This window comes from Onthophagus taurus, chromosome 7 (genome assembly GCF_036711975.1).
Source record: "Onthophagus taurus isolate NC chromosome 7, IU_Otau_3.0, whole genome shotgun sequence".
NCBI classification, from domain to species: Eukaryota; Metazoa; Arthropoda; class Insecta; order Coleoptera; family Scarabaeidae; genus Onthophagus; species Onthophagus taurus.
In genome coordinates, this window is record NC_091972.1 from 40448233 (window position 1) to 40467767 (window position 19535).

The window sequence follows — 19535 nt, forward strand, 5'->3', positions numbered from 1 at the left end:
CTGTTTAAAAAATCAAATTGTTAATACAAATCTCACACTTTTTAATCTAGTTTCAAAGCGCTGTCCAACTCTATTCTTTATTTCTGGAAAACAGCTGAACTGGACATTGGCCCTTTTTCTACCAAGGTATAGATATACAGGTGAATAAATTATAATTATAATACATTCGCGGACTCTTTCTAGTTCCAGGTCTAGTGCTAGTTCTAGTTTTACACTAGCACTGTTACTATGTAGAACTAACACTATACCTAGAACTAGAATCATTTGGGTTTAGCCGCACGTCTCTAAAGACGACTAAACCCGAATGATTCCAGTTCTAGGTATAGTTTAGTTAATGTTATTTCCAGGTTCATCGTAAAATTATTTAAAAAATAAGAAATCTCAGAGACGATGAAAAAATATTTAATTTTTATTTTCGGTGCTACACGTGTTTCGATCGAACTATGCGATCTTCATCTGGCACGACTAGAGACAAAGTAAAAATAATTTTCATTATCATATCAGTTAATTACAAAAAACAAACAAATTAAAATTAAATTTACCGTCAAGAGTTGTTGATTGAAGAACAAATCATCAGGTTGAAATATTTTACAGTAAAAATTGTACGGTTAAAATTATCGTCAAACTAAATAAAACTATCACTAAAAATATATTTTAAAAAATACGCATTAGACGGAGTTAAAATTAAAAATTCTTTAGTTTAATCGTATGGAAATTGATGGCAGGGTAGGTGTATGATTGACAAGAAAGGACTGATTGTAGATGGAATTTTCTGGTTTTGACGAGATTTACAATCGCATGCGCGTTTGTGGGAAGAGAAAACAGGACAGGCAGCAACAAGAAATTCAAATGGAAATGGTATGCATAACAAAATGCATATAACAAAATATATAAAGTGTATCTAAAGAAAATCGTGGAAACATCTGTTAGTATCGAAGTCAGCAATGTAGTTCATAAGTATATTCTCTTTTTTGTGTAGACCTATATTATATTCCTCATAAAGGTTCAATTCGTTTGACTTCTTTAGATTTATAATCAGTTTGACATTTTGAAATTGTATTCTGTGTTTTTGTTCTTGTGTGTGTTTATGAACGGCTGATCTTGAACTGGACAAATGTTCTTTGAACCGAGTGTATATATTTCTTCCCGTTTGGCCGATATATATTTTATTGCATTCCGGACATTCGATTTTATAAACACCACTTAATTCCTCTTTTCTATGTTTGGCTTTATTATTAATTAAAAAATTGCTAATTTTGTTATGAGATACAAAAGCAGGGGATAAATTATATTTTTGTAAATTGTGGTTCAGTTTATTTTCTAAAATAGGGTGAAATGGGAGTATTAAGAATTTTGAGATGTTTTTTATATTAGGAAAAATCAAGTTGTTAATTCTAGAACTATAGATATTTTGTAAACTGTTTATAGAGTAGCCATTATTCATACCAATAGTAATTATCTTCTTGATTTCTATTTCTAAGTTATTTTGGTTCAAAGGGATGTTATAAATTCTGTTAAACGTGAATCGAAAGAGGATTTGATAAAGAAATTTGAAGATTATATCTATTTCAACACTTTAAGGAGTAAGGAAGTTAAAACTAAGAAACTAAATAGGCTAGTTAAAGATAAGATCAATTATTATAATCAAAAAACATCCCTTCACTCAAAGAAAGCTAATAATGGTAAATTTGGAACATTAAATAACCCTAATAACGATGTTCAAAATAATAAAATATTCTTTGTAAAAAGATTTAACATAGATAAACCCCAACTTACTATAAGTTATAATGATCGGGATAAATATACTTTTGCCCCACGTTACACTAATTTGAGCGATACACCTTTGTCCACAGATGACATTGAGATTCTCGAACTAGGACATAAATTCTCGCTTCCCAAAATCATTAAACCAATAGATTTAGCAATAAAGATTGAGGCCCAACTACTGTACAATCATGACGTACATCAAATATTTAAAGATAACAGTAAGTTAATTAAAGACATTGATAATAACTTTAAGGAACCATTTTACACAAAGAAATTTACCAACGATATTTACAAAAAAATCAATACCCTCAAACACAAAATAAAAGAAAATAACTTGATAGTTACCCTTGGTGACAAGGGAGCTGGCACTGTCATTATAGACAGAACAGAATATATAAACAAGACTGAAAATTTCTTTGCTCTTAACTCTATAACAGAAATCAAGAATAACCCCACCATCCCATATAATAATAAATTAAAAAAACTAGTTAAAGATAATATGCCTTTTTTGAGTAAATTTGGTATTGATCACCATAACTCCTTCGAAATGAACCCTCTTATACCCTCCTCCATGAAATGTTTAATTAAATTACATAAGCAGGACAAAAGCATAAGACCTATAATCGGGAATAATAATACACCAACTAATAGAATTGCGAAAACTATCCAAAGATTTCTATATTCAACTTTCAAAGGCACTTTCCCTTATTCTATCAGAAATTCCACCGAACTTGTAAATAAACTATCCACTTTGAATATCGACAATAACTGTAAATTGATCTCTTTTGACATCAAAAACTTGTATGCAAATATACCCATCACACCAACCATCCAAATTATTAAAAAACACCTTATAGATAATATCATTAAATTAAATCTCGACCCATTAGAAATCGACAGTTTCTTAAAAATACTTGAATTTACCTGTAATCAAAATTTCTTTACATTTGATAATAGATTTTTTAAAATGTCCGATGGATTACCTATGGGCTCTCCAATATCTGGGATCCTTGCAGATATATATGTCAACAAATTTGAACAGATACTTTTCTCTAACAAATATAAGCTTTTCACAAAAGATGTCGTTTTTTATAGTCGATATGTTGATGATATACTAATTGTTTATAAGGGTAATTCCGCCAATCTGATAGCATTACAGAATATCTTTAATAATATTACCAACTTAGAGTTCACTATCGAAATGGAAAAAGACAACATGATTAACTTTCTAGACTTAAACATTACCAAGAATCTTTGTAATCAAAAACTTGAATTTAATATCTTCAGGAAAGACACATTTACGGACAATGTCATTGCCAACAATTCGTATAATCCTAGACAGCATAAACATGCCAGTTTTCGATTCATGTTTAACAGAATTTATAACATCCCTTTGAACCAAAATAACTTAGAAATAGAAATCAAGAAGATAATTACTATTGGTATGAATAATGGCTACTCTATAAACAGTTTACAAAATATCTATAGTTCTAGAATTAACAACTTGATTTTTCCTAATATAAAAAACATCTCAAAATTCTTAATACTCCCATTTCACCCTATTTTAGAAAATAAACTGAACCACAATTTACAAAAATATAATTTATCCCCTGCTTTTGTATCTCATAACATAATTAGCAATTTTTTAATTAATAATAAAGCCAAACATAGAAAAGAGGAATTAAGTGGTGTTTATAAAATCGAATGTCCGGAATGCAATAAAATATATATCGGCCAAACGGGAAGAAATATATACACTCGGTTCAAAGAACATTTGTCCAGTTCAAGATCAGCCGTTCATAAACACATACAAGAACAAAAACACAGAATACAATTTCAAAATGTCAAACTGATTATAAATCTAAAGAAGTCAAACGAATTGAACCTTTATGAGGAATATAATATAGGTCTACACAAAAAAGAGAATATACTTATGAACGACATTGCTGACTTCGATACTAACAGATGTTTCCACGATTTTCTTTAGATACACTTTATATACTATGTTATATGCATTTTGTTATGCATACCATTTCCATTTGAATTTTTTGTTGCTGCCTGTCCTGTTTTCTCTTCCCACAAACGCGCATGCGATTGTAAATCTCGTCAAAACCAGAAAATTCCATCTACAATCAGTCCTTTCTTGTCAATCATACACCTACCCTGCCATCAATTTCCATACGATTAAACTAAAGAATTTTTAATTTTAACTCCGTCTAATGCGTATTTTTTAAAATATAGTTTTAGTGATAGTTTTATTTAGTTTGACACTAATTTTAACCGTACAATTTTTACTGTCAAATATTTCAACCTGATGATTTGTTCTTCAATCAACAACTCTTGACGGTAAATTTAATTTTAATTTGTTTGTTTTTTGTAATTAACTGATATGATAATGAAAATTATTTTTACTTTGTCTCTAGTCGTGCCAGATGAAGATCGCATAGTTCGATCGAAACACGTGTAGCACCGAAAATAAAAATTAAATATTTTTTCATCGTCTCTGAGATTTCTTATTTTTTAAATCTAGGTATAGTGTTAGTCCTAGTTTTACATTTACACTGTCACCAGAACTAACATTAGACCTAGAACTAGAAACATTTGGGTTTAGCCATACGTCTCTTAAGATGGCTAAATCCGCATGATTCTAGTTCTCGGTCTAGTGTTAGTTCTAGTTTCAGTTGTTAATCAGTGCAAGGTTGTTTTATATTTTTGTTGAACTAAAAGTAGAACTAACACCTAGACCTAGACCTGGAACTATAAACATTCGGATTTAGCCGTCTTGAAAAACGCACGGCTAGTGTTAAGTTAATTTTAGTTTTAGTTGTTATTCAGCTCAAAATAGTTGTATATTTCGAACACTTCGAATTTGTTTCTGAAAAAGGTTACAGTGCTAGTGTTAGTTCTAGTTTTAGTTCAATATAATACATTAAGTAGTAGTAATAATTGAGTAAATAATATCTATTTCGCTCCCAATTGAAAGCGTGTGCATACTCGTAGTATGTTATAGTTAGCAATAAAATGAAATTTTATTTCCAACACAAAATAATTTGATAATAAATTAAAAATAATAAAATTAAAATATAGTTTCGTGTAAAATATTATATAAAATTTCAAAAATATTATTTTATCCGGATTTAAATTCAATTGGTATTTGGCGAATTTATCATAATTCATTATGAGTCCGCGGCCTGGAAGTCCAACGAACAATTAAAATTTGATTTATCTTCGGTCGGGCCACGCGAAAATTTTCGCTCCATTGTATTCCCGGATCACTAATTTATCCTGGGTCCACCAAAAGTTAAATATTCAAACCGACCGGTTTTTTCAAGCAATAATTCCCGCGAGATCTAAAAAGATGAGTTTCAATATTTCTCGTAATCGTATTAGGATTTTATTTTTTTGCAGAAACGCTTCGTATCTCCGACCGGGAAGTTACGGGACGCACGTGACGTCTGTTCATCGCAAATTCAAAGCCGTCCCGATGGAAATCTTAAAACTTCATGAGCGGAATAATTAATTCAAATTAGCCCCGGGCGGTAGACGTCGCCTTGTTTGATGGCAAATTGCGTCGCCTAATCGATTGCGAAGTTCATAATTCATGGCTCCTGTAGTACAGCGGAGGCCGTAAATTATCCCTCTTGGTAAAATGGAGCCCCGACAAATTAACCCAGATGTTTTATTAATGAAAATCATCGAAAGGAATGTATTTGCTAATGTATGTACATACAGTGTGGTGAATCGAAAAACCTCTAATCGCAAAGAAAATCTTGATTTACTCACGCAGTCGGAGGGATTGAAACAGATTACAACCGGTAATCCCCGGGATCTTACGTATATCATTGCGACTTACCCAGTACTTACAACCCCTTCTATGTCAACGAGATCGGAACTGAGTCGGCGGACACGCAAATGGGCGGTTAAATAACTAAAGGCCAGATCTGCGAGATTTAATGTGGGTTTCGTTTAAAATAATCCTACCTTGGAATATACGGGAAACATGATTTTAACCATAACAACCCTTAAGCATGCAAAGCCACCCTTTTCAGGTTCTATCTTTATAATTATGACTATTTTCGGTTCCGTTACTATTTCCAAATTGTTATTTATATACAACAAAAAAAATCAAAATTTAGTAACTCAAGTTTGTCAGTTCATTACTCGTCCGTTGTGCTTGAATAAGGCTTGATATTCAACAATTCCAGTTTAATTACTTGTCGTTCTAGTACTACTAGAGGAAGATAGCACGGGCAATGCTTTGTCGTTTTGGTGTAGTAAATTTGATACGACGCCGCCGTCGGCGGTGATGTTATACCAGGCAAACAGGTATAAGAGCCTATCAGTTGCAAGTATCATAACGCTACACTTAATAGGAAGCCAGGTTAATTATAGTGCAATATGAGACTCTCGGTGGAAATATAAACTACTCTACAAATGACAAAAGAAAATTAAAATTGGACACAGAAGCAATTTAATATTAATTATGCACTAAACGCCTAAATAATACTTACTCTTACTTTAACTAACCAATTCACCATACTTATCTCTCTCTGACATCAGGTAGGAACTTAAAAGTTATTCACGCTAACATTTGACGCATTTCCGCGAACATATACAAGGTGTATCTGAATGACTGCAACAAACTTCAAGGGGTGACTCTAGTAGTATAGAAACGCCGATTCTAGATAGGAAGTTGCTCCTCCGCTCCTCCGTGACGTCATCAGCCCAATGTAAAAGGATAGGGAAGGGTACCAACCTAAGGCGGAGGAGAAAAAAAAATAGGTTGGTATTGGAAAAGTAACTAGATCTGGTGACTTTTAAAAAAAAGTAACGCGCCACCTAGTGGTTTGTAGTGGAACTAAACCATTACCGACAAGGTAGACTGCTACTTTTTTTTTTAAAAGTCACCATATCTAGCTACCAACCTATTTTTTCCCCCAAGCCTTTGGTTGACACCCCTCCCCCCCTATCCTTTTACATCGGGCGGATGACGTCACGGAGGAGCAACAACTTCCTGTCTAAAACCGGCGTTTCTGAAAGATGGCGCGTTGAACGCATAAAGGCGTGCCTCACAAATCTTGAATGCGCGTGTAATACAGGGAGTATCTGAATGACTGCAACAAACTTCAAGGGGTGATTTTTTAGTGAATTTTAAGGGTACTTTGACATATGAACCATGGGCGACTTTGGCTCCCCTAAGGAGCTACACCCCTCCAAAAATAGCGGAAAATTTTGGTTTAATTTCTTTTTCTCAAAAACCATAAACGGTAGGAAAATGAAATTTGGGGAATATGTTGAACTCATAATAGGGCACGTTTTGACCCTATTTGTACTTTCAAACTACCCTTCTAAACTACTAAACGTAACCACTCCCGTTCAATTTATGCCTAGATTTTTTTATGAAGATGATAAATACATTGGAAAAATTTCAGTTAGATAGATAATACTATTCTAAAACTTTTTTGTCTCTCTGATGTTCTTCTAAAAATTAATAATTTCTGAGAAAAAAAATAATTAAGCAAACACTAACTGTTAAGCTGTAGGGTTGTTAATCGAAAGTTGGAATGAATTTTTAATGAAAAAATCTTAGTAGGCTTTGCAATCTTTGTCAGAAATATTTTTGACGTTTAAATATCAGTGGTTTTCTTACTTTATTATTGTTTTATTTAAAATTTTGAAACGTCGAGTGAACGAGTGTAAATGCGATAGAACTTTATTCAAAAATTAATTTGAAAAACAATAATAATAGTAAGAAAAACTGACATTTAAACGTCAAAAATACTTCTGACAAAGATTGCAAAGCCTACTAAGATTTTTTCATTAAAAATTCATTCCAACTTTTGATCGACAACCCCGTTGTTTAACGGGCAGTGTTTGCTTTATTATTTTTTTTCTTAAAAATTAGTCGTTTTTGGGAAAATTTTAGAGAGATAAAAAAGTTTTAGGATACTTTCATCTACCTATGTAAAATTTTTCTAATGTATTTATCATCTGCATACAAAAAATTTTAGCAAAAATGTAAAGGGGGTGGTTACGTTTAGTAGTTTAAAAGGGTAGGATGAAAGTACAAATAGGGTCAAAACGTGCCCTATTATGAGTTAAACATATTCCCCAAATTTCATTTTCCTAACGTTTATGGTTTTTGAGAAAAAAAAATTAAACCAAAATTTTCCGCCATTTTTGGAGGGGCGTAGCTCCCCAGGGGGGCCGAAGTCGCCCATGGTTCATATATGAAAGTACCCTTAAAATTCACTAAAGAATCACCCCTTGAAGTTTGTTGCAGTCATTCAGATACACCCTGTATATAAAATATTAGATGGATAACCGCTTTGACTCTTTACATACTGACAGAAATTACTTGTTATTTAAGTTATGATAACATCCATGATAACTGGTACTCTTGTATCAAAGCAAGATAACAAATTTAAAAAATGTATTGGTGTAATAGAACTACTTAGTCTATCTTTGTGATTGTTACCATCAGATAAGTAACTACATTTTATTTAAAAATTTACATTTTTGCTAAGAATAGTATTTGCTGGACTAGTGGTAAATCAGAACAACAAGAAAGTGACGTAGTCGATTCCGACTTTTCTCACCAAGAAATAGATGATGATTAGTTTATAGTTTTGAATAGTGATTCAACAAAGAAGCTGACCAAGTCTGAACAGATAAGGAGGACATTGGTAACAGAAAGGAAAGATTGAAGAGAAAATGAAACTCGACTAAAAAAGGAGAAAATGAAAAGAAATTACAGAGAACAGCGGATACTGATACTAGTCGAAAGGGACTGAAGGAGACAGAGATGATAGGAAGGAGAATGGCAGTAAAAGAAAAAGACTGAATAGAGACAGAAAAGAGAAAAAAGCACTGGATACAAAATTGGTAGCCTGAAAGGCCAAAAGGTGTAGTCGTGCAACACAAATTCTTGGAAAACTGCCTGTTCTCCGAAGGAAGGTAGACGACAATATTCACTATCTCTCTTATATTGAATGATTACATCACCAACAGGTTAGCCACCGTCTTTCTGCAAACAAAAATGTACAGCACTGGCAAATTTAGACAAGAACCGCAGCCAAGCAGTTGATTAACTTTTAACATCATCTTTTCCTGTACACATAAATGAAGCCGTTTTCGTTATCGGAGACGTCGAGAAGCACGTAGAAAGACGGAACGTAAGAAAGATTGTGGTGATACTTAAAGAAGAGAAAAAAGACATGGTCGATGATTGACGTTTTCTACTCAGAAGTGAACTGCGATGTAACTCCTGAAGTAATACTGGAATGTTAGTTCCTTGAGAAATAGCCTGAGAGCGATGTTTCCAAAGTTTTGTGTGTAGCACATTACGACTTTAACGCAAAAATAGGAAAAGGAAGAACCGAAGATGTTGTGGAATATTATGGTCTTGGTGAACAGAATGAGAGGGGCGATATACTGGTACGTTTCTCAACGAAGAAACCGTAATGGACAAATATATGGTTTGAACTTCTAGAAAAGCGAACACATTACGTACACATGGACAGGACCGGGTGACAAAAAAGAATGTAATAAGAAACTTCCCACTATTTGGGGATAATATTAATGTCAGCGATCATTACACGAATTAATCATTACAAGCAAATCAGATAGTTGAGATAAAACACATAGTACAACTGACATGAGCAGTCTTTAACAAATTAAAACGTATACTGAAAAACAAAGACATATCAATAAACCTCAAGCGTAAAATATGCGACTCATGCGTACTACTAGTAGCGATCTACTGACTGGAAACCATGACGATGATGAAAAAAGTGTAAACCAATTGAAGGTCATGCAAAGAGCACAAGAGCGTGCTATGCTTGGTATCAGCTTAAGAGGTAGAATCAGAAATAAGGATATCCGATGGAAAACTGGCGTCATAATTGCATGAGTAGCGGAGCTAAAGTGACAGTGGGTGGGTCACGTAGCCAGAAAAGACCACGCTTGATGGACGGCGAGGGTGACGTGCTGGAGGCTAAGAATAACAAAGCGCTGTAAGGGCAGACCCCCAAGGAGATGGATACACGACATAAAGAGAATTTCCGGGTATGAAACAGATTTTCGTCAGGAATGAACAACTAGAATGAATAACTGATAGCTGACGAGAGAGAGATCATTACATTCATTACTTAATAACTTAAGACAATGGCTAGAACATTTTGACTGTGTTCGCTGAAACCTCAATGGAAATATCACCTCGTAAGAGATAGCCTAATTGCCAAGCTGTCTGGCGGTTTCTAAACACTGAAAGCTATATATTAACTTCTTCGCGAAGCGGATCGAACGGTCATTAAACAATCACGACGATTTATACGTCTTTTTGAAAGAAAATTTAGAAGTTTCTAACTGAGATATTATATTATCAATATGTTATGATGAAGACTACGGAACTAGAGCAGTTTGATTTACAAATGGTCCTAATTTCCTGTGTAGTTCATAACAGGAGATAGATCAAAGAAGCAAATCATCATCTTTTTCAGAATAACTTAACAGAGTCATCCATTCTTCATGATCCGGCAAGTCGCTATAAGTACAAATGCACAAAAGAAGTCTTCTGATCCAGAATATTCCGTCGTAAGGGCCACAGGTTTCAAAGTGTCGGGGTAAGTGAAACAGACTGGGTGAACATGTCTTGACTTTACTGTTCAGGTGAGACATCACGTTCGAGTTGGAATTCTCGATAAAGTTCAACTTCGTGGCCTGAGTAGATTCAAAACCTGGCTTGGTTCAATTATGTTGAGTAGCAATTGCTTGGAGAAGCAATACACAAAGAAATACATGGTAAGGGTCTTATTCACAACGACCAATGTAACTTCCGCGACCGTAGATTGGTTGTGAATTAGCAACTCAAGCAAATAACGCGCAGAGTTAGTGGCAATAGATATTAAAATCATGGTGCTAACATACAAAACGCTGTGCTTTAACCGTAAATCTGACAAACATGTTAGTGTAGACTTAGTGTGGGCGCAAAAAGTGATAAAGTCTGAAACAGAAAAAAAGAGAAAACTTTATGTTTCCATTTTAGGCGTTAGCTTGAGGAAGACTTTATACGTGAGCTTGTTGAGTTATGATTTTAACTTACATTTAAATTTTGGCATCAAATTTGCAGCATCTCACAACAAAAAATCCAACCGTTTTCCGGACATCTACACTTCAGGTCAAAGCATTGAGGAAATGAGGTGAGAAAATCAAGCAGACTCAATGCTTGCTCAACCCAACACATCCAATACGCCACACTGTTTAATACGAGATATCTTCCTCGACATTTAATGGGTGCTGTAACCCAAGAAGAAGAGCAAGACTAATATTAAAAAAAAATTAAATTTATTGGACTTATTCCTGTTAAACTCTGTATGCATTATAAGAGAGTATTGCAGTCAACAGAAATATATTTGTTACCATTAGGTTTCTAATATATGTATAAATAACGGTAATCAAAATCATCTAAAAACATTTTTAATAAAAGAAATGACTTTTGAAAACATTCACTAATTTTCATATACATATTTTTACACGACGAACGAAATTATATGAAACTTGAATCTAAGTCAACCCAATGTTTCTTTCAAAATTTTTCATGTTCATCCCGTCTTTAATCCCAGCAGCTTCCGCTGTAATATACACACTTCACTCGACCGAAATAGGCTGTCAAGCCGCGGTGGCACAACAGCGAGGGTGAACAGGTTTAAATTACACACATCCAAGAGGAGAGTTTAGTATACTAGCGAATTTTGGCGAATGCGCACCACTCTCCTCCCTAGCATTGTATTAAACCCAACTGCTTTAACCCACCGAAATATTTGCGACCTCATTTCCGGAAACCCCACGCACTTTCCCCGGTGAGCCACTTCATCGAGATGCACATAAATTTGCACAGGTTAAGCTTAACTTCCACGTCCGTTGTATTTTATATCACTTGCTGTGGGAAAATGATACAAAAAATAGAACAACGATCGAAAACGAAAACTACTTAATGTTTATTATCGAAAAAAAATGTAATTTATATTCAAATGTCATTTTGAAGTGAGATAAGATTTCTTTACATCTCGAGAATGTGGTAAACAAGTTAAAATAATCTGGGCGAAGGTCGAGGTGTAATTGACGCGAGAATAGCATTCGCTTGCAATTGAAAATGGGTGGATTTCAGTATGAGATCGCCTTGTTATCCTGGCGCCGTCCTTGGGAGTGCAAATATTTGCGGGTTTTCTCCAACAAACGAAGGACCTTTAAATTTGTTTCGACTGTTAACAAAAGATAGTTATCGTAAATTGTAAATCAACAATTTGCATTCACTTCCCCATAATAAACTGTTAATTAGCAATAAATTTAGTTGTTTACACGTTAACTAGATTGGTACATACATTAGCTTTAATTGTTAACGCGACTATAAAGCGAATTTCAATTAATCTCGGTGAAAAGACGGTAATCAATCGATGCAATCAGTATTTCGCAGGCATCAAAGCAACCGTGTGTAAACATGCAATGTTCGCTTGTTACGTGAATTACTGTTCAGATTAAGCGAATCGAAACGGAAGAACGGATGGCGATTGTACCTGGTTGTATTGGGCTAAAGTATAGCCACTGTCGCGTCGTAGTTAATTAAATCCGGTCAAAGGGAAGCAATCGCGATACAACTACCTGCGTCTGCGAATTTAAACGGTGGTCAGCAGATCAAATAATCGGAAACCGACTGCTGCCGATGGTCATTATCCTGCCCCGACATACTGACCCTTTGTCCCGTTCGACTGACTCTCTTATCAGATCCTGCACGCGTTTCGCTGACGTGTGTGCACTTGGTGATAAACAGGGTCAGGGACAAACGCCACCGGCGTTGGCGTCCGCCGGTATCCTTTGTTGCTCGGTTTTGGGAAGTTATAACGCTTGATTAACAACAAGGGGTTGGGTAATACAAAGACGGAATTTATGCCTTACAAGTAGGTCGCAGGAAATCTGAAATATGAGTAAGCGTATCTTGAAATTACAACAAAACTAACATAAATTCATAGTGTGGAGGGATTACTTCGTCTAAATAATAATATCTAATTTAGAAATATAGATGCAATTTACTATTTTCGGTTGCCGAAAATCTTTTTTCTTATCTTTTTCAGTGGCGTTGGACATCGTTTACGACATCGTGCGCCCGTATATCGCACCGCGCGGACCGAATCGATATAAAACTAAATTAGACTACATTGTAATGGGGATTTACGACCCCTAAATATAACTTTAGTATGGAATTTATCGTTACTGTCGGTCGCTTGCATGTTTTCCCGCCGGCTGTTTAAACATGGCAAGTTTGAATTTAACTTAGATTTAGGTTGACGCAAGCCACAAGTTGCTAAGCGTTTCCTGATTGGGTTGCATGATTTTCAATTTTAAATTCAACACAAAATTTTAAACGGATCTAATTCAATAAAAGTAAAAAAGTACTTTACGGATATCCTTAAAGTATCGGTCAATCAAAATCTAATTTAAACTTTCCAAACTCATTTCAAGATTTCGTTTGAATTTCGAAAGGTAGGTAATTCGGAGAAATTCACGTTCACATATTCGCCCCCCCCATTCTTTGTGTTATTAAACGTGGTACTAATTAATTTTACAAGAAAGAGCGGGTTCGTATTAAAAAGCTTTGTTCGTCGGATGCGGAAAACTAATTTCAACTTGTGCACCAAAATTCAGGTTTGTATTTTAGAACACCAGGAATTGATGTTTGTTGGTTGAAATAGAAGGGAAATGCAATACACAATGGACTAATTTGCAATGTTATTTGCCCTCTAATTTCAACCGAGAAGTAAAGTTCTGAGAAATTCTAGTGTAGAGAAATTTATTAATTTTCATTGAATTGTAAGGCATTTTAACATTGTTTACAATATGCAATCTGCAGAAATATATCCAGAAAAAAGGCAACAACAAACTGCCGAATAGAAAGAACAAGACATTATGTGTGAAATATATGAACGCAACAAATTAATGTACCTACCTTTACAGAAACAATATCTGGGAAACTCTTAGAATGCAGGTTAATATTATGAAACTAGAACCAAGAAGCTGCCTGCAAAAATACTAAATGCCTATTTATGTATTAACTTTTGGCGATTTTTCATAATTTTAAGACAAAGTGAAGATCGACGTGCTTGCTATCAGCGAGCAATTCAGGGATAGCTATCCTCGACGCTGCTGCCATCTTAGTCAATAACCGCTCTAAGATAAAGTCTATAAGTATCAGGTATCAGAACAGAATACATTATTAGTTGCTATCTAAACAGATCATGTTTTCAATGGAAATTTTGTAAAACATCTTTAACACAAAGCGTTTCTAAGACGACACGATAAGATGTGATTTGAAAATTTTAAATCAGGATTTATTTACTTCGACATATTTAATGAGAGGCCCAAATGATTGCATCAGTGATGAATCATCACTGCTTTGAGCTTTGAGTGGCTTCGATGTTCTACCATATGATTTAAGACGGTATTTTATATACTAGGTCCCAAAAATCTTTTTCAAGCGGGCATGCCAATCGCAAGCCCCGTGCTTGGGAGTTTAGTCGTTATGGACCATTTTATGGGACCGAAGTATGCATTCTGTGTGCGCGAGTTTTATGAGAACAATCATTCTGCCACCGTTGCGCGAAAGAAATGTTCTAATCTGTATAATTTCCGTCACAATTGAGAAGCACCTTCAACTCAAGTCATTCAAAAATGGACAAAGAATTTGTGGAGATCGGTTCGACTCTAGATAAAACTCGAACAAGAAGGTGAATAATAGCGGGGGACATAGAGCACGTGCGCCAGCCGATTTGTAGGTCTCACGATCTTTCAGTTCGCAAAATGGCAAATGCATTAAACGTTCCTAAGAGATACCTTGCGGAAAGATTTGCGTCTACACTTCTTCAAGATATAGCTGGTGACCTGCAGATTGCCGTTATTGCAGTTCAACGAATCCAAAACCGTAAATTCAGAGTGATATACAGAGATGATTAGCAACTTTTTAGCCAGACTTGGAAGATTTTGAATGTTTTAATCGTAACACAAGCTTACACTCGAACCTGTCGTTACTATTTGCTCGTGAAATTTTTCCTGGAAAATTGATATCCAAATGCGACGACATAAACTGACTTCGATTTGACACCAATGGAATTAAGGGTATACAGTAACACTCTTGATTAAGAGAACTGTTACTCACAGATGACTCAGAGAGAACTGTTACCAATTTCTGAAAGATCGAAATAAAAATGATTATTATTGTAGTATGGTAAGCTTTCGAAAGAGAAAGTGAGAAAACCCTATCCACTATCTGTACCTCTACTGGTCATACAGCCAAATTGCTCATTTCGTATAAACACAATATAACCTCAATATAAATACACTCTAACTTAGACCACAATAGTTTCTCCAACATTTTTCCCAGCACCGATAATGAAGAAATTGGTTTATCCGCTTTCGCATTCAACACTTGGTACTGCCATAATCTTTTCTCCAATCTATATTCCAACCAAAATACAATATTGTATAGCTAGGTCACTCGCCAATGTGTCGTCAATGTTGTGCAACTTTGATTTGCGACAATTTAGTGCAAAACCCTGCAGTTAACTACAGCCTATTGTTTTTTTCTCGACCACAGTTACTTAACTTTTTACACTTTGTTAACATGCCCTCTATCCCACAATGTCGACAAAATAGCCCTATCGTTAATATTCCTATTTTCAAGAACAAGACTCTGATCAATGCCCGTTAACTTACAAGAGGCTTGCTCTCCTATTAACCATGCCGATTATTAAATTGTAAAACAATAACCGTGTTACAATCGCCATAGGTTTGGAAATCTTACTCGACTAAGGAAGACTTATTTCAACACAGAGATTCACGCAAGTTTATCAACGAACCATTCAGCTTCTATTCAAAGATTCTGCAATTTGTACTAACACGTAGAAGGTAACAAAATCTGAAATTATTCAGTTCAACATCAACGAGAATGACTAAGGAGACCAAATTAGTCATTACAAATTTACAATATGGAATTGAGTCTCCGTCTTGTCTTTCTTGTTCTATCGACAGTCTCTTTCTAGTTTATCTCGTGTTTATATACTGTGTCCACTTCTCTTCTTGTTTTTATAGTATCTGTTCAGTTTCTTTCTTCTAATGTCAGTCTTCCTCTTCTTAATCTAGCCTCTTTCTTTTATAATCAATCTCTTTCCAGTTTTACACCACTTTATCAAATCTCTTTGCACCTTCACAATCACTTTGTTTAGTGATGTTTTATTAAAACTATAAATTAATTGCTCCACCTCCAACTTTATTCAAAGATAAAACTACAATACTCGCTATATTGATTAAATTATTGCAATAATTCACTCTGCATGCTCATCAATTAAACAATCACTCAATGACGAAATACTCACTCCACGAGCCGCAGAGTTCACTGTCTGTTACTTAAATGCTACTTATGCTATTTTTTATAACCTACACTTATTTGTAATTAATTTCTAATTCTAATTTTATTTATTCTACTACGATACATCATCGAGCGACTGGTCATCTTCGATGTCATTTTGGCTTAAAGTTACGCCAACTCTAGAGTTAAGGGTGGGGTTGGTGGTTATGTGATTATCGGTGGCAAAGATTGTGAGGGTAAAACCCTTTTTGTATCCTATTTAGCTTTTGAGCGATAATCTAAGTAACCTTTGGAAGCATAACTGGTGGTGTAATCAACCTAGGATATTCGCTTTTGCATATAACATTATTATTATTAAGCAATAGATAAAAATAACATTTCTTAAGTTTATTACAAAGAAAAATTTTAAAATTCTCATCCTCACTTACTTAATATATCCTTCGGCCAGTATCCTAATTATGAGACCATTAAGCTAATGGACTGCAGCCGGGCAATTCGTGTAATCGTTTCACGCAATTAGCTTTCTAAACTATTGCTCAGCATGGTCTGGTTAGAAACATGGAAATTAACAACGACATGTTTACAATGTACGAGGTTTAATTTAATTATAACACTCAGGGTTTGAACGAAATGAAAAAAACGCGTGCGTTTTTTTAAACCTTTTATTTTATTACGTGGAACCCGATCTGTATGGCATTAAAGTAATTGGAGCCCGACTCGTAATTCAATCAAACCTTTTAGGGTGAACAACGGATCTTTTCAATTATGCGGGGATGGTGCAAAAACAACACCTGAGGGTAAAACCCTAACTACTTAAACCGGGTTTCCTCCCTTAAAGTTTCGTCCTGGATTATTTCACTTTTAGAAGTTTCCACCTTAGGAAAACCCAGTTCCAATTTCATTAATAATTCTGTTGTAAATCAATAATTAATACCATTCAGTAAAGTATCAAAAAGTGCCAAAATTCGTTCTGTAATAAAATTTATTGATATTTTTTGTAATCGGGTCAGCACTAAATCGTGAGATAAGTTGAAATGTTAAAAAATAGAACGAAGAGAGCGACGAGTATTCCCGGTAGGACCGTTTATATCCGGAATGGTCCTTAAAAAAAATATCACTTGATATGAGATCAAAAACTCATGCTTTAGTATTCGCTGTGTCTAGGTACACGCTAACGTGTACGCAAATTAAAAAATTATATACACGCGAAACGTCATCACAACTATGACGTCACGTTTAGCGTGCCTATACTGAATATTATTCGGTACACGTTAATAACTTGGAAGTTTTAAGCTTGTGTAAGTATTGTCGGTTTTGTTCCTACTATCTTAAGTTAATAATTTAATCATTCACTTTCAACAAAAGAGCATATTACATCGCACCCCGGCGAGAATAGTCGCACTATCAAAAAAATTATAAAAATTCATTCTTTATCAATTTATAGTTTTTACGCATAACACAAAATGAATACTTTTGAGTTGTTCACCGTTTTTCCCATATGTAATAATAAACTGTGTCAGATTTCTGTATCAGCAATAATAAATAGGTATAATTTTGTCGTAATAAGTTATAAATAATGTAAATAATACAGGGTCATCCACGATGACCATCCATTAGAACTATACAGGATTCTAGCCAAAATAAAAATTTGAAAATATAGATTTAAGTATTATCAATTGCGTTCTCTTCGACTAAAATATTTCAGATATCTAGCACTTCCGGTTATGCCGGAAGTCGCCATCTACTTTATTTTTTTAAATGGAACATCCTGTATATTTTTACATATTTTTTCTGTTTTCAAGGTTTATGAATAACTTTACTTTTTGCAATTTGATTCGGCCGTTCTCGAGTTATTCGCATTTTTCTAGAAAAATTGTTGTGGTGTTTATGTGTTATCGGAGGATCAGTAAGCAAAAAATAAACAGTTTAACATTTGCTAAAGCTATGGTTTATTTCTGTTGGTGTGATGACTAGGTTACTTTTTGTAGTGATTTGTTCTCAAGAAATGCCACGTTTGGAATTTAGTAATTAACCTCCTCAAATAACTCCATTTTTTCCAATTTTCTAACAGCAAAAATGTGTTTACAGGGTAGGAACATTGATGTAAAGTTGATGCAAATACATCGAATTGTTTCCATTTAATTCCACTCCATATACCTAAGTATATGTATCTTGTAAGCTTTCAAAGTCACTTTTACTTCTTTTGAGGCTACAATTTGAAACTGGATATATCGGCTGGCATAAGCTGTTAGATATTCTTCATACTTAAATTCGCAACTATCTTTACTAAACAACGTAATATTAATCGAGCTGTTCGGTTGTTTCTTTCATGTTCGTGAGAATACAAAAAAATAAAAAAAATCTTGCACAAATTACAAGAAGCTGCTGTTTTTCGTTACTACTTGCTTTATTTTAGCATTCATTGATTCTAACATGTTTGTTATATTTAACAAATTACCGTGGCACATACTATAAACAGTCTATTCATGTCTTATATTATGCCAGTTTTTGTTGTAGTAGTTAATTAATGATTGTGAATCGATCTCCTGTAGTAATTGATACATTTTCTCGTATTCTTCTTCACTTTGGCTGTAAGCAAGCCTTTCCAATAGTTTTAGAGCGTCAATTCTTTCCTGATTTGTGATATGCATTTTTTCTTTAGATACTTCTCTCTCCATTGTCTTTAGTATGGAACAAACAAATATATACTTAGGCTTGAGGAAAACTGTCTTTTATCACATTTCTTTGTAGTAGATCCTTATCACCCATGAAACATTTTATTTAATTTTCACAATCAGAATTCTCTTCTTTAAAGGTGTTCAACAACCAAGAAAATGTTTCTTTGTCCTCGTGCGCTGTTATAACAACTACTACTATTTCACTTTGACCATTTGAATCCTCTACAATCATTATAAACACTGTAAATCCTATATTTAATAACTTGTAAGCATATATATACTATCTCCTATATCGCTGACTTCCTATCTAAGCAATGAGTGGCGAGCGTTTCCATCAAAAGCAGACGGAATGATATATAAATTTTAAAGAGTTTGAAGTGTTTCGCGCGTATTTTATGCAGCTTTGAAATGCAATTATTGTAGATAGTTGACTTTAATTATAAATTATCGTAGATGCATCAAATAAATTAGAATATATGTACTTTTGTGTGAAATTGACGTTGAATATTGCTTTAAATATCAACTTTATGTAGGTTGTTCATTAAACATTATATTCTTTACTTTTAACAAATTTTCTTCACTTTCTTAACAAATAATAATTAAACTAAGATTAGAACAAAACTAGAACTAACACTAGAAACTTTGGGGTTTTGCTGAGCGTCTTTTAATAAAAG

General features: G+C 34.2%; 2 long non-coding RNA genes across 2 annotated transcripts; one reads left to right on the forward strand and one right to left on the reverse strand.

The window, feature by feature from the left end:
• Positions 1-386: 386 nt before the first annotated feature.
• Positions 387-593, reverse strand: LOC111424629 (uncharacterized). The gene is made up of 2 exons (XR_002707632.2): positions 543-593; positions 387-465 (listed from the first exon to the last, which is right to left on the reverse strand). It is a non-coding gene; the product is annotated as an uncharacterized lncRNA (long non-coding RNA).
• Positions 594-3655: 3062 nt separating this feature from the next.
• Positions 3656-4269, forward strand: LOC111420167 (uncharacterized). The gene is made up of 2 exons (XR_002707059.2): positions 3656-4113; positions 4191-4269. It is a non-coding gene; the product is annotated as an uncharacterized lncRNA (long non-coding RNA).
• The last annotated feature ends 15266 nt before the right edge of the window (positions 4270-19535 follow it).